The sequence below is a fragment of the Notothenia rossii genome, assembly GCF_949606895.1.
Source record: "Notothenia rossii genome assembly, chromosome: 8".
NCBI classification, from domain to species: Eukaryota; Metazoa; Chordata; class Actinopteri; order Perciformes; family Nototheniidae; genus Notothenia; species Notothenia rossii.
Window position 1 is genome coordinate 66,078,465 of NC_136906.1, and position 13,907 is coordinate 66,092,371.

General features: G+C 39.7%; 1 protein-coding gene across 7 annotated transcripts in view; it reads left to right on the plus strand.

Moving 5' to 3' along the window:
• Window positions 1–2,576: 2,576 nt before the first annotated feature.
• Window positions 2,577–13,907, plus strand: part of baalcb (BAALC binder of MAP3K1 and KLF4 b) — a 72,333-nt gene continuing 61,002 nt past the window's right edge. For 6 of the 7 annotated variants that reach the window (XM_079642771.1, XM_079642772.1, XM_079642775.1 and 3 more), the window contains exon 1: window positions 2,577–2,690. The gene's annotated coding sequence lies outside the window, so the exon portion shown is untranslated. Of the gene's footprint in view, window positions 2,691–5,013; window positions 5,103–13,907 lie in introns of all 7 variants that reach the window. The other variant, XM_079642774.1, reaches the window with a different exon arrangement.

Sequence of the window (13,907 nt, forward strand, 5' to 3'; positions counted from 1 at the left end):
CCAGCAGACTGAAACTGAGTTACAGTTTTTTATAAATGAGTGTTTGCTGCTGTATAAAAGAAAAATGAAACTTTTTCAATGTATAAGTATAGATTTCCTTTGGAAGTAGAAGTATGTAATCCCCAAAAGGCAGACATTTCTAAACCCACAGCAAGAAGGAGAAATAGGAAATGGAGTTAGCGAATCAGCTGAGGTGATTCCCTCTTGTATCCTCTGCATGCTCTCTCCTTCTGAGCCTCTGTGGTTGGTAATGGAGGGAGGTCAGCAGGAGAAAAGTGAGAATCGAGACCCCAGCTGTGTCCTAATCAATACCAGGTAGCCAAAAGAGGCACGTGGAGAAAAAGTGCGGGTCAGGGTCACAAATATCAATCCAGTCTTCTGTGCCAAATTGAATACTGGGGATTCTGGGGCTGCCGAGGGTCTTTGGGTGCAAATCCACCGGAATGAAGACAACGAATAGAAAGAATCTATTTATTTCTCCCCTACAGCTCAACAAGATTAGGGTTCAAGTTTCAGCAGAAAGAAGTTATCAAAGAAGTTTTGGGGATTTTACTTTTTTATTCTCTACCTAAGTTTTTTCTTCAAACGTGAAACTTGATTGAAAAGACACTTAATAAAAAAACACTTAATAAAGTTATCTTTGACTTATTTGTTGGCCGAGCCAGTAACTAGCATCGCAAGGGCTCCTCCCACAAAAAGACAATTGGAATTTTCCATTGGCTTTTGGGGTATTGCAGAATATTTGAACTGTGGCAGCACACATTTATGATACTTTCAGTTTTTGTTCAGCAGGATTATATCCACATAATTAACACCAGTTGGCGCTATGCTGTAAACAAACTTTTCCAATGACATGACTTCACGTCGCCGCCGCTGAGCTATAGGCGGACCCATGTTCGATATGATCAAATGTATTCGTCTTATTTAGCCACTTTTTAGCAACCACCTTTTGTCAGATGTCAAGTCTTCAGATAGTCACAAGCTGGGTATTTACTGAAATATTTTGAAGATAGCAGAAAAACGTAACCTTATTTCAGGCATCTCACCAAAAACGAGTTAAAAAAAACATTGACTTTGAGTTTTCAATTCCGCATTAAGGACTCATTCCTGCACCTCTCGATTCAACCCTTCATAGATTTCTTTCTTGGTGTAGCTTTCCAAACGGGCGCTCTGCTCTGCTTCCTGCCATTGGCATTCAGATCACATCGGGCCTGAATGCACTCAAGATAGCTCGGAGGGAATCAGGCCGCCCTTCAGGCTCTCGCCAGTCTGCCTTTTAATAATGGGATTTCCACACATTACATACAAACTCACTGGGCGCTAATGTGGGGGAATAATATTTCCAGGAGAAAAGTGCACTCGAATCCCAAATTGAATTTACAACGTTACATTGAGTTTAAAAAGGGGCTGTGACACGTGTAATGCACAGGAAATAATAGTCTGCTCCACTGAGCAGCAAAGCCCCGAGCGGAGGATTAAACGCTGGTGCTGCTCTGGTTTTGCCACACACTAATAAACTCTTAGTCCTTCAAACATTAAAACTGACTTTAACAGATATGCTTACTGTAAATACGTTGTAGTTGAACCCTTTAAGCTGTTATCTACAACAAGCACCCTGGGTCTGCATTTTCTTATGTTTTGTCTTCTCGCTCATCATTTTCCTTTTGTGTTTCCTGTTCTTCGACGCCTCTGCACTAAAACACACACACACACATAATTACACTCGCACAATCATTAGTGACAACATTTTTCATGAGATTTGACAACAGCTGAATTTGCTCAGTGATCGCATTAGCACATGGACATTACCTGTCCACAAAGCTCTGTCTAAAGCATGGCTCAAATGTATTTGCATAAAATATATCTGTTGAATTTTGATGATATACTTGATCTCTCAAGGGGAAACTGACTTTCCAAAGGATTGTTGAGTGTGGAACCTATCAGCATAGAAATTGCTTGATTCGAATTGCAAATAAAGCATTGTCCAAACAAATATATGTGAGCAATTCCTTCATGCAGCCTTTCAGGTGCATGTGTCACTCATGCATCTTTCATGTCGTAGTTGATGATTCCAGTGAAGCTTTCCTGCTACTCATAAATGTTGTTGTATGCTGAGCAGATGGGCTGACTGTGTTGTGTCCAATTACCTCCACCTGCTTATTATTAGGTTTTTGCATTCCAATTTCAAAAGGTAGATGTGTGTGTGTGTGTGTGTGTGTGTGTGTGTGTGTGTGTGTGTGTGTGTGTGTGTGTGTGTGTGTCCTCTGAACTGCTGAGTGATCACTCTGCAGACCATTACTGGACGATGAGACGCCGTCACTGTGTCACGATCTGTCTGTGTTGTGTTTTGTCTTGTCTTTTTCTGTCTTTGGTTTCCTGTTTTATTTTGAAAAGTGTTCACCTCCTGTTTTGCCTGTTGCTTTCTGTCTGTTTTCCCTCCCTGATTACCCGATTGTGTTCACCTGGTGCCCCTGTGTGTTCTCCTCCCTCCTCACCTGTCTCTTGTTTGTTTGATTAGTCATGTGTGCATTTAGGTTCTGTGTTTTCTGTTAGTCTTGGTTAGTTCCTTGTTGTTGTTTTTGGACTGTGTTCACTGGGAAGAGTTCTGTCTGTAGCCGTGAAATAAAGGTATTTTCTGTTAATCTGCATTTGGGTCCTGCTTGCCCTCACTCAACCCTGACACACTGCCGGTAATAGTTTTGATTCTGCTAAAAGTGACTGTAAATGCTTTTTCGCATCAGCACATTTTTAGTCATACTGTAAATAAGAATTTCAACATTAGCAAATCAATGAAATGTCCTTTGTTTCGTCGTCCATCATGACTGCTAAAATAAAGTTTCAAATCAGGATACCTATTTTTGACAAACATTAGTTTAATTCTCATATTGAAAATAACCTTGAATTTGAATGAACAATATTATATGTGTAGTACTGATGATTTGGTATATATAAATGTGACTTTAATGTTTTGTGTTATAACAACCAACAATGTTAACCAATGAATATTGGCTTTTTGTGGGGTTAGTCTTTGTCTTCAAAGGATGATTCTATTAATTTGGACGCTTCTGATATTCATTTTAGCACTATTATCCATATTTTAATATGAACAAAAGATGTTTAAGAAAGGAAAAATACATTTAAGATGTGCAGCGGCTTAGTAGATGTCAGCTATAGCAGAAAGAGAGACACTGATGATTCTTAAGCAGTTTCACATTGCAGGGACCTGATTCTTTGCGATCACAGGTGGCTAGCTGCTAGCTTTCTGTGTAATCCAAGCTTGCCTCAGCTCCAGCAATGATAGACCTCTGACCATTTTTGGGTTGAAATGTTTGGATTTTGGTGGTGTCGGCAACATTGAGTTTACCAGCTCTTTAGAAACCTATAGGTGACATCACAGAAACTACAACCATCATTTATAGTCTATGGTCCCAGTGTTGGCATGAACGATCTATTTCTGAAAATATCCCACTGAGCTTTTGTTTAAACCAATGTAGGTGATGAACTTGAGCTTTAGGAAACCATGTCTTGCACACACGAAAGTCATATTCGTTTTCTAGGGCTGGCTGCAACTTTTCTTCTGCAATCTCTTTACCGAGGTCAACCTGCCAAGCTGATTTTCAGGCGTTCAATAGTGACAAAAGACATCTCTCACAAATAAAAGTTTCTTCAGAATCTTACAGTATAGCCTCAGTTATGTCTCAATACCACACAAAAGCAGTGTTTGCTATGACACGCTTCTGTTGAATCCCTTAGTTATCCTTTCAAGGTTAACTGCCTCTCTTAGGCCTGCTGTAGAACCGTCTTCAAAGATTGGACACATTTTTATGGTATGTGTGGTAATTGAGTTGAAGCACTGTGGCCATACAGTATATGCCTAATTGAATTATATTCTTAAATATTATTTTACTTCAGTTAACGCTATATTTTACGAGTCATAGTTACGAGAATAAAGTCATAATTACGAGAATAAAGTCGTAATGTTACGAGAATAAAGTAATAATTACGAGATTAAAGTCGTAGTTTCATAAGTGACTTGAGAAGCGGACTTGGAGGAGATTGTCTCCTTTCTGCAGGAGGAAATGGCTGGTTCTGGCCGACTACATTACATTACATTTCATTTAGCTGACGCTTTTATCCAAAGCGACTTATAGTAAGTGCATTCGACCAACAAGATATAAACTTGAAGAAAACAGAATCATATAAGTACATCAGGTTTCATATAGCTAAAACATTTCAAGTGCTACTCAACTGATTTTAGATAAGCCAGTCCTTTATTAATATATAAGTGCTTTGTTAGCAATTCTATCGCTCGAAGTGGAGTCGAAAGAGATGAGTTTTCAGTCTGCGCCGGAAGATGTGTAAGCTTTCTGCTGTCCTGATTTAAATGGGGAGCTCATTCCGATTCCACTACAAGGCTATCGTTCGACTCCTTCTGGATCCAAAGCCTTGATTACAAGTCTCAACGTTTCTTGTGAAACAACAAATGCCCTTTGAACAGCTCGTAGATGTAACCCTTGTAGTCGGCCAGAACCAGCCATTTCCTCCTGCAGAAAGGAGACAATCTCCTCCAAGTCTGTTTGGTTCTTTCTTAGAAATAATAGACATAGTTTCTTGCACAACCTTTTCAAAGTTCTAATACTTATGATAATCTGATGCTGACGTGCCAAAAGATTAAGTATTTAGTTATTTGAGAAACCTAAACTAAAGTACTGCTTCACAAGATGCTCCACATTCCACATTTTATTGCAGGACGCTCCTGTTGTCTACTTCTCAAGTCACTTGAAAACTACGACTTTATTCTCGTAACTATGACTATATTCTCGTAACATTACGACTTTATTCTCGTAACTATGACTTTATTCTCGTATTATTACGACTTTATTCTCGTAACTATGACTTTATTCTCTTATTATTACGACTTTATTCTCGAAATCTCTCTGGTTTTTTTTCTAAGTGTGGCCCTAATACTCCGTCATAATATTTATCTATAAGTCATTGCCGGTTATTCCTCAGGACTTTAGGAAGCACAGTGTCGAGCATGGAGTTATTTGGATGAGCCGCAGGCAGCTATTCCGGAGGCCAAGTGATCCCGTTTCGAACAGGTATTTTTTTGAATTGGCTATGCACTATTAAGTCAACATGAACAAAGAGGTTTTTTTGCTTGGAGGGCGAATGCTCTTGAACGTTGAAGGATTTTTCTCCAGCTACCTATATATAGTGTATACAGTATATATAAATATATCCCCTATATATATTTTTCTTTGTAGCTACCATTCTGCCCAAAGAAATGTTTCAAAAGAAATGTTTGCAAATGTACTTCTGCTATCCAAGGACTACCCTCCCCCACGTTATACTTTCTGAATGAACTGTGGTTCTCCTTAATACCCTTGTCCATTGGTGACAGTTATACAACAAATTTCCTCAACAGTATGGTCAACAGCCCATCTGTCTGTCTGCACTGTTCTGGGTCAAGGGCTCAGTTCAGGACAATGCTGTCGTGCTCCTCTCACATTACTGTGCTTAGTTACAAAACAAGCTGATGGCATGGCTTTAGTCAGGGTCAAACACTCGTCCATCTCTATATATCAAATTCCATGTTGATGCAGAGAACTATGATTTAGCTCTCATTGTGCCTCAATGCTGGCAGACAATAGATGTACAGTACAAGGCATTTGTCCAAAACTGCTCAACAGTCAGTGATAATCATTGGATAGATTGGTTTTTTTCCACCTCGATATATACAAGTGATTGTGCTCACGTTTCGGGGTGAGTTGAAGATGGACAAGTCAGTGTGTCAATTGGGTATTTTCTTTTGCGTAATACAATGCTTGCTGGTATGGGAAGAGTTCATATGTTTGGTTTGTATTTGTCAGGACTTTCTGCTTACATTCTCCACAGTGGCAGATTATAGTGGCTGTAATAATAGCGCCTGCTAGATGCTCCGTGCCTGAGGCCAAGTTCTCTATTAGAGTGATTATTGGGACCGAGGCTAGTGGCATGCTTTGGTCCGGTAAATGGCATATCAGATTAGCCATATTTGGTCACTTTAGAAATTATTCTCATTTTCTCAAACTCTACAAAACGGTCAAAAGCAATTCTTTCAGTGGTGTTTCTTTGCTGACTTGGGGACTGATCATTTTCAGTGTTGTTACCTCCATGTTCCCTAAGGGAAGTAGCAATGGCGGTATAATATTGCAGCAACATTAGCGGCATAGGCGATAAGTCAGTCCATCATAAATGTGCAAACTGTAATACCTAAACCCTTGTAGACGATATATATGTGGACATAGTCACAGTGGCATCGCCCATTAGTTTGTCGACTAGGTTTTTTTTTCTAAGAACAGCCTCACAGAGCTGCTAGCTGTTTATTAATGATTTGACCAAGTGCCGGCAGTGTGCACATGCTGATTTTTCATCATCACTCATAATTAATTTTGCTCTGCGTTTCTCTGAATAATGGAGTGCAAAAATCCACTCTCCAGTTTTGGTGAAGAGAACCAAAATAACCCTCAAGTAGATGTTGAGGGTAAGCCATTAAAATGTATTTTCAAAAGACTGACCCAGCCCAGAAATGTCTTTGTATATTAATATGTAACATAAATGGCTATGTCAGTCGGCAGCACGATAGAAACTAAAAGGCACAAACACAATATACTTTACAAGAATCTAGCAAGTAAATGAGGCCTAAAACGTGTACAGGAAGCGTGGCAGGAATTGTTTAAATTCACCTTCATCATGGCTGATTGCTGCTTAGCCTGGCAAGGTTACAGTACTTTGTTCCAGTGTCATGTGTGTTTACTAAAATGTTTTCATTGCTTTGAGCCCCATGTTAAAGTCACTGAAAACGTTCCAATTATGCAAATATGCTCCACGCTTATTAGTTTTGAAGGGTATGATCTGGGTTTGTTTGTAGAATGTCAAATACACAAACAATGCACTGGTGACGAGAGGGACATAAGCTTGTTGGCAATTATTAAAAACAAAAATAAGTCAATACTACTTCACCAGAGTCTAGAAGAAAAAAATATGTCCCCCACCCTTTAAGCTTACTATTAAATGTGCTCTCTAACTTTTCCACGACAGTTTAAAAATGCATTTAAATGGGTGTTGAGTAAAGATGACGACAGGAAACAGGCGAATGAAGGTCAGTTAAAAAAAGGATCAGGCTATTTCTGTCAATTATTCTTTTAGAGGTGAGGACTCCCTAAAAGTCTCTGGTTGTTTTTGGTGCTCCTTTTCAGATAAAAAGTAGGGGGTTGTTTATCTATGAGCTTAAAAAGACTACAAACCATCTACAATCTGCACATTCACTGTTGTTTTTCACAAAAGAAAAATGTTAACATTATTTTATGGTGTAAAATAATGAAATACATACATTAGATTTAACGTATCTTGGAACAAGACACAAGATGCTTGGAAACAATAACTATGGCTTCAGAATATTGTGTTGTAATAGATGATGGTAGTAATTAATCAGGGTATTGATCAGCAGATTGATCAACAATGGAATGATATTGCAGCCCTATTTAAAACTTAACTGGACGGATAAATAATGAGCTTATTTTCCTAAAAGTAACAGCAAGCAGCGTATATGTATTTCATTCAGGAGAGACGACTTTCTTTTGATATAACGATATATATTTATTGCCGTGAATACACAGATGCATGTAATGGTGTTTGGCGATTAGACCCCGTTGTGCTGGAATATCATTCGGGAGAGGAAAACCGAACCGATGAATCCCCCCCTGGGGTCTAGACACTGGTGGTGGTGGAGGCATGAAGGGATTGATGGAGGTCGGTCTGAAGAGGAGTGGTTTAAGCTTAACTCTAGATTTGGAAGGTGGAAGGGGTGGAGCAGGGCTGCGTTGAGTCACCTGAAATGACAACTGTGAGGAAGGGGAGAGAGCAGATTTAAAGGTTTAGCAATGTACTATGATAGGCTTTTGGGAATAGAGGCGAAGTGATAGGTTTAGCTGGGGAGTGACGCCCCCGATCACTCATTGAGAGAAGAGAGAGTAGTAAGCTGGGAATATGAATGACTCAAGATGGTCTTCCTGGTTGAACTTGCACTAAGCTTCATTTCTTCATTTGTAATTTCCACCATGTATTGTTGCCCTGCGCAAGAAAACACTGATTCATTCATCAGAGCTACGGTGCTCTTGAAAATGGTTTACAGCAATAACATTACATTACGTTTCATTTAGCCGATGCTTTTATCCAAAGCGACTTACAATAAGTGCATTCGACTAAGAAGATACAAACTTGAAGAAAACAGAATCATATAAGTACATCAGGTTTCAGAGAGCCAAACATTTCAAGTGATACTCAACAGGCTTTAGATAAGCCAGCCCTTTATTAGTATATAAGTGCTTTGTTAGTAATTCAATCGCTCGAAGTGGAGTCTAAAGAGATGAGTTTTCAGTCTGCGCCGGAAGATGTGTAAGCTTTCTGCTCTCCTGATGTCAATGGGGAGCTCATTCCACCATTTTGGAGCCAGGATAGCAAACCCACGTGTTTTTGCTGACGGGAACTTGGGTCCCCCTCGCAGTGCGGGAGCAGCGAGCTGTTTGGCTGATGCAGAGCGGAGTGCACGTGCTGGGGTGTACGGTTTAACCATGTCCTGGATGTAGGAAGGGCCCGAACCATTCGCAGCATGATACGCAAGTACCAGTGTCTTCAAGTGGATTCTTCAGTTACTGGAAGCCAGTGAAGGGAGCGGAGGAGCGGTGTGGTGTGGGAGAATGTTGGAAGGTTGAAGACCAGACGAGCCACTGCATTCTGGATGAGCTGCAGAGGTCGGATGGCACATGCAGGTAGACCAGCCAGGAGGGAGTTGCAGTAGTCTAGGCGTGAGATGACGAGAGCCTGGACCAGAACCTGCGTCGCTTTCTGGGTCAGGAGGGGACGTATCCTCCTGATGTTGTAAAGAGTGTATCTGCAGCAGCGGGTTGTAGCAAAGATGTTTGCAGTGAAGGACAGTTTGTTATCTAGGGTCACACCCAGATTCCTTGCAGTCTGAGTCGGGGAAACAACAGAGGGGCCGATGTTGATTGTTAGGTCAAGAGTGGGACACTATAACATTTCACAAGAATTGAGCCAAAATACGCAGACATGTGGGTTTGTTCTTTTCATACATTTCTTCTGGCTTTGCAGATTTATATTGGGGCTCCTTTGACGATCCTATTCATATTATATGTAGGCTGTCACACAGTTTATAGAGTTACTTATAGTTATGAAAATTCTCCCAAGCCTAACTGTTGACTTAGCTTGGTTGACGTCTACCAAAAAGCATGCAGCGTTACTAATTAGGGGAAAACATTTCAAAATCTAAGAAGCAATTATCTTGACTTTTAGTCCTGAGAGCTCCAAAAATGCAGGATGTTATCATCAGAAGTTATTTTCTCAACATTTGTATTTTTTGTTGCCGTCCGTTCACACCAAAAAGCCAAATAGAGTTTGTGTGTCGTCAGCTCAGTCTCAGAGTTTCGCTCAACCAGTTTGTTCTATTAACTTCCTGGAGTTCTCCTTTTTATAATGTCTCTATTTTCATTCAGTGGAAACATGAAGGGACCCTTCAGTTCATACTGTGCTGTAACTCTCTTAAACAGTACCCGCTGTAAAATATATTATCCAGCGACAAACGCATGACCTAACTATTCCAAATGACACAGACCAAAATGTTATTTATAAATATGCAAGTTGGAAATTAAATAGTTGATAATTCTATCAAATCTCAGATCAAATGTAGACGACAAAGTACAAACTGCTTTTTTAACATGCATTAATCACAGTCTATCAAAGGTCTCCATGCTCCTGTAGTGTGACAAATGGACCTATTAAGCGCTAATTAGGCATGTATTAAGATGATGGAAAGCAGTGACAGAGTGAAAGATGTACTTTCGCTGTGACGAGGCACAGGGGGCATGACTAACAATGTTTTATAACCCTCAAGCCTCGCCGTGACTGACAGTTTTGATAGCCTCCGGTCTTCATCATCGATAGAAATGTTTCACCACACCCCAGAGGTAATTTCTCCAGAGACTGATAAATGAATTTAACGTACAAAGGGCCCCATAACAGGGAACCAAGATAACTAAATATTTTGGTTGTGCTTGACAAATTGAAAAACTAAGCAGGCTTAAAGCCTCAGTTTCTCTGTTGGAGGCCTGGGAAATCTCTCAGACTGACCAACCGAGGCCCTAGTGCAGACTTAATGGAGGTTTTCTCTGGTATTATCTGGTTTAGAACTTCTTATACCAAATACCAGACCAAACAACTACATTTTTACATTTGTACCAGCCTGAGCGCTCTTTGTGGTTCAGGCTAATTTGCCAATGCTAGCAAGCTAAGATGCTACACTTAGATGGTGAACATGCCTAGCATTGCATTATATTAGTAAAAAATGAAAGCATACTACAGTAGCATTGTATTTCTGAGCCTGTTGTCACGCTGATGTAAGCATTCAGCTCAAAGTCCCTCTGTGTCTTTGTACAGCTTTTCACAGCTCCTTGCATGGCTGTAGATTGTTTTTAATAGCCTACATTATGTACGTAACCTGCATTAAGTGCTACTTTATTTCAGAGCTTGAGGGCTGTATTCATCATCTTTACAATAGAGGTGATTTACTCCAACAGTTACTACTTCCATCAATTGTGATTTAAACGAGATGAGTGAAAATGACACGAATAAAAAGATGGCCCACTAAATATCGAACGGAACATCGTTTGACTTTTTTTATCTTCAAATTTAGTTTTTGCTCTGACGAGATGAGTCTGGAATCTTTTGCAGCGGGGCAACATTTTATTTCTTGTAGTACTTATGCCAAATTAGACTTTTTAGAAATGTTGGAGTGCTGCAGCTGTGAAGGGCGGTGAAGTCTCGCTCCCTTCAATGACTCAGCCTACAGAAATTCATTACCTTGAAAGCAAGCGTGGCCAAAACCATGGGCAGGTGGTATGGCTAATTCACATTTCTCCTGTGCCCTGTGAGTGAAGATGCCACTTTGTATTACCTCTCTGTAGTGGAAGAGCACATTGGCGTGGCCTGTCCAACTGTCAATACATCTGAAACGAACCGGTGTTGATGGCCATCTGATGAGAAGAGGAGCTTTAAGGTCCACTGCAGTAATCTGTCCTCACTTTCTAACTGCAACTCTGATTGGAAATCCACGCCGGCAAATACTTTTCTGATTGGGTTTCATAAGTGATTGTGTAACAGCTTTTGTCAAGCCTGCAACAATGGTCCCAAAAGGCCATAAGTATTTTTGTGGAGCTGGTGAAGTGACCTCTCATCAAATCTCTCTGTTTGTAATCGTGCAACTTAATCCCAACACAGAGACCCTTTTAGAGGCATGTGGAGTGATGGGAGCCATATTGAATTAATCTTGGATTTCAAGGAAAATGGGGGTAGGACCAGAAACGTTTTTTTAAGCTTCTTCTTGCCCCTGTTGAACATGACTGAGACTATTTGAGAATTTATTTAATTTGTATTGTTTCTCTTTGTTATAATTATTATTATAAGAAAAGAAAAATGATCAATAAATTGACAAAAATAAATAAATAAATGAGAGCCATATTGATCTTATCACCCAGCACGTAGCGGGCATTATAATTTGTGGTTATTGTACATTATACAGCAATGAGACTTTTAGTAGTTGTTCTGATGTCACAGCTGTTTAAAAGGAAGAAGAATCTCTAACATTGCAGCTGCATGTCATCACTATCTGAAGTTGCATCACAGGAGGCTGAGCCCCTTCTCTAACAGGATATCTTTCTGAATTCCCAGTTTGTAGTGCACTCACACAGTTCAAGCCTCAGGTAGTGCTCCTGATGTAGTTTAACCCGATACACATGGTTAATGTGTTGCAGATCATTTAAAAAAATACAACACAAGTAACCCATGTGTGAGGAACTGCCTCACCAAATCCACTGTATTCTGACATTCTATATTTGGCACTGTGACGACGACGAATAGCAAAACACAGATGTTATCATAGATTTCCGCAGTTATGACAACATACTGTGTTGTACCTCAGGTGCTCATTGGAGAGCCATGTGTGCTCACAGTTCATCACAGGTGGGGTTTTATTTGCTGTCTTTCAGTCAACAAACACACAGTGAGCTCTCTCTCCAGCTGATGCAGAGTCGGCACCATTAAAAGCCACTTTGCTGTCCTGGACACTTCTCCTTTTCATAGTTTATACTAGAGCAGCAGGGCGCTAATCAGGTGAGGGTATACCAACTGCTGCTGAGGAAACAATGAATTAATTCGAGGACAATACCTTACTTCCAATCTCCTATTTTCTTGCTATAAATGGGAACCTAATTCATTTCAGATTCTATATTTATGTTGTCTCTTTTACACAAACATCAATACAAAGCATTTGTGTGGTGTAGCAACGTTTTTAGCTATGTTTATTACTGGTGGTGTTGATTAATGGTTATGTTTTGTGGACTGCTTTTTTATTTTTTTTGCAGTTTATCTTGTAGAGCAAAGCAAGGTTAATGAAATGAATTCTTGTGCAACACTGAACAACTCAGACTAGCCATTAGACTGGTACGTTCATTTATTGGCAGGTGGTGTTTAAAAACAATATTTATGGGTTTTATATGAATACATTATTTTATATATTAGTGAATTAATAATCCCAGAAAAGGATAGGTTAGGTCGGTGATAAGGAAGTATTCTGGGGTGAAAACATAGAAAAAGGAAAAGCCACAATGTGTACGTTATATTAGAACAGCCAATCTAAACCTGGCCTGAGGCAGATGGAAAATAGCAAACGCGGTTTCTCATTAGCTAGGTGTCTCTTCACCCTCAGTGGCTATGTAAATAAGGAACACTGCAGGGGGAAAAAAAGAATACAATAAAAATAATAATCAGAAGCCAAAATTAAAATGTGTTTTCTCAATATCATATCTCTGTTTGCCAGGACATAAATTAATAGTGTCGTGTCTGCAATGACTCAACCTTAGAACATAGGCAGCGGCTCTACCAGGTGAGCTAGAAGCATATACAACAATTATTCAGGGGGAAAATGAGTGAATAAATTATAGTTTTCACAGTTTGTATTTTATAAGCAACCTCACCTGAATATAGTAGGCTACAGAAGATGTCAGCTGCTGGTTTCTTGTAAACAGACTTCACAAAGTGATTTTCAAAGACATGGTTTACCTCAATTTCACTGTCATTTTGACATTCAATACAACATCTTGGTAGCATTATAGTCTCCGATCATTACATAAGGTATTTTGTTCATGGCTGATGAATATGAATCATCCTTCAGCAACAGTTGTGTTTATAACCAATTGGAAAATTGACTTAAAGAGCACGTTTCTACCTTGCAAGACAAATTGCCTTACAAGTTGCCTCCCCTTCACCAATTCATACACATTCAATGCATGGTCCAGCCAATTGGAGCATCTTAGGGTTCAGTGTCGTGCTCAAGGATGCTTCTACATGTGTGTAGTAGGATCAAACTCACAACCTTGATATTGAAAGACAACTCGCTCCACCTTCTGAGCCACAGTTGCCCCTAACCCCATAAGGCAAGCAAATATGTGTTGAATAAAATGTATAGTAATTGGATGTTGAGGTTCTGCAGGGAATGGATCAAGCAAGAAGGTTTAACGTGAGTGCTAGAAATGATTTTGTTAGGATCTGTAGTATGTAATCAAATGAGCTCTAACTAGTTGATTAATACAGTAGTGTAAATTCAGCTAATTTAAACAACTCTGGATCTGCTATATATGGGGGTGTTCAATGACTTCACTGTAAAAGAAGGCGATAAATACAAAGCGTTGTTCGGAGTGACTCCCAGTTTACTATATGGTGCACTATACAGTATTTATTGGACAGATTTTTTTTCAGTGTCTGATTTGTGAAGTCTATGAAATGGAGTCCCAAAA